At 37.7% G+C, this 2,512-nt stretch overlaps 1 long non-coding RNA gene across 1 annotated transcript; it reads left to right on the top strand.

The window, feature by feature from the left end:
- The first annotated feature begins 533 nt into the window (after positions 1-533).
- LOC120737722 lies at positions 534-1,919 on the top strand. Its single transcript, XR_005696823.1, has 2 exons — positions 534-693; positions 1,504-1,919. It is a non-coding gene; the product is annotated as an uncharacterized LOC120737722 (long non-coding RNA).
- The last annotated feature ends 593 nt before the right edge of the window (positions 1,920-2,512 follow it).

The following is a 2,512-nucleotide window of genomic DNA, read 5'->3' as shown; positions in this document are numbered from 1 at the left end:
AGGCTAGACTATGCTGAATTGGGAAATCCCCTTGTCACTGTGGTCAAATCATTATTTCAGGGTTTAACCACAGCTTTCATTGACTCTTTAAATGCTAAAGCTGAATTATTGTTCTTAGATGATGCAGTTCACAGTAGACATGCAAAGGGACTTGCATGAATTCAAGAGGGGAGGGTGTAACCCAGTTCCTAAAATCATCTCAAACAAAAAGAGAAGAAAAATTAAAACATTTAATGTTCATTGTTCTGTCCTTACTGTCCCGTTAATGAAAGTGAAATGAGATCAAAATATTTATTTAAACATAGAAGGGACGCAGGTTATATATGATATACTCTGGTCAAACAAGGGTTAAGTTTTCTCAGAGGGTTGATGAGCTCTGATGAGAGCCTATTGTTTTACTCCACTCCTCACATGTCAGCCAATCGGTGAAGCTCTAGGCAGCTCTTGTCCCTCCTTAGTACCAGCTCCCAAGTTTTCAGTCTCTTGCTTCTACAGCCGAACAGAGCAGACGGACTAAAACTTTTGTTTCGGTAAGCTGGAGAAATTAACCTCTAACGAGTTAAAAAAATACCATCTAAACTGATATTTTTCACAAATTATGTATTTGCACTTGTTGTTGTCAAGGGCAGAGCGAAACCGGAGGGTTTACTGAGCTGTGGCTCCACGTAAATGCTGAGCATCCACTCGACGGCGGTAAGCTAAATGTGGCTAATCAGACACGTGATGTGCGGAGTGTGGGTACAGTTGTTCGATGTCTCTGAAACGCACTGTTGTTATGCTAGTTAGATCATTAACTAAGTCATTAACATGTGAAAAGCTGTAAATGGTTAAAGCAGCTAAAAATAACTTTATGAGAGATAATTGTAAGCAGACTTTATCCTGCTTCCTGTTTAAATTTTGATGTCAATCAGTTGTTTTACAATACTCAGTATTGAACACTTGGAGGTAATTTTTAGTGTATTTCCACTTGTACTAGTAGGCCTATGGTACAAGCGGGATTAAGCACGTCTATTTTAATACTCCTATTTGTGGACTGAGTCCTTGTGTTTACGTGTTATTGAAATTGATTATTTGCACTTTGTTCAATTTCTGATAAGCATTTGCATATTATTCCATTTCTTAAAAGGGGTAATATACTTATTTATTTGTGATTAGATATATATGTACAGTGAGTTATTTTGATGGATGTAATTAATGTTTACAATGAAAGTGAATTATATGGTGACTATAATTCCTGGAATGTTTGCAACCTTGTAGATAATCTTTAATGTTACTGCAGGTTACAAATAAGTATTGAACCTTGATACTGTGAAATTTTGGATATTGATACTTTGACCTTTGAAACTTGATATTTTAATGTTGTACAACATGACTGAACTGATGATGATTGAATTGATGATAGCTGATCTGAATAGTTGTTACTGCACTGTGACACTACCTTAGGTTAATTTGTGAGAGTCATCCTTAAAGGGTACGTGACATATATTTGGCCATTGTTTATAGGTCAGGTTTTTATATGGGACGAATCCAAAGACCAGGTCAGCGATTCCAGAACCCAGAGTGTTCCAGTGTTCACTGGATGGCGAGCCAACCCAAGATCCTAGGAGGCGATATACATATACACGCACACTCATTTGCACATTGATGGACTACAGTCCTCTACTGTACAAGTAGTACGGTAGGACAGACAATCACACACACACTCCTTGTCAGATGAATTCTATGGGCCCCACCGGTACCATTTGGACTTAAAAAAAGACTAATTCTTTTACTTGTGCACAATTTTTATTTAATTCTATTTTTTTGCTACTTTGGGGGAAATTTTTATACTTGACATTCTGTTAAAACCTGTTGTGATACTGTGTTGTTTACAAATTTCTTTTACAAGGCTTAACATCACTAAAGTACTTTTAAAGCCACACAACTGTGTTTGTCTGGTTTCTCTGCCATTCGTGTACCAGAGCTCTAAGAGTCGTTCTCAGTCTTCTGACACTAGCCCAAATTGCTTATTACTTTGGTAATTATCCATCGGTACTTTATGTAACTCCACGTAAGTGCTACATTAGCATTTTGCTTCCAGCTTTGCTCTCCTCTGCCAACATTTTCTCCTTTCTGAATTTTTTTTACGCCTGCCTCGACACAGACAAATGTTCCCTTTTCTTTGAGAGTGATGAATCACTATTTGGTGGACAACAGTTAAGGTCGTAATTTAGGTCTTAACTTAAGAATTCATATGCTAAAGTTCAAGTCCTGACCTGGAGTCTATTTCATTCTCAGAATCCTCTCAGACAGGTCTTAAATTAGCCCAGTTATCAAGGACTCCCAGTTTAAGAGTGATTCAGGAAAAAGAGAGACTCCCTTGACCTCAGTCAGGAAGGGTGGCTGACTGCATTGCCAGGTCTGACACCTTTTTAAACATGTGATTGTTTAATCTAAAAAGAAGAAGAAGAAGAAAGGCAATCGCAATACCAGCATGAAGAAAACACCATAGAGCAGGGTTACTAGTGTCCAT

Source organism: Simochromis diagramma, unplaced genomic scaffold (assembly GCF_900408965.1).
Source record: "Simochromis diagramma unplaced genomic scaffold, fSimDia1.1 OVJJ01000617.1, whole genome shotgun sequence".
Lineage (NCBI taxonomy): Eukaryota > Metazoa > Chordata > Actinopteri > Cichliformes > Cichlidae > Simochromis > Simochromis diagramma.
The sequence above is the reverse complement of the archived record's forward strand: the minus strand, read 5'-3'. Positions and strand labels throughout refer to the sequence as shown.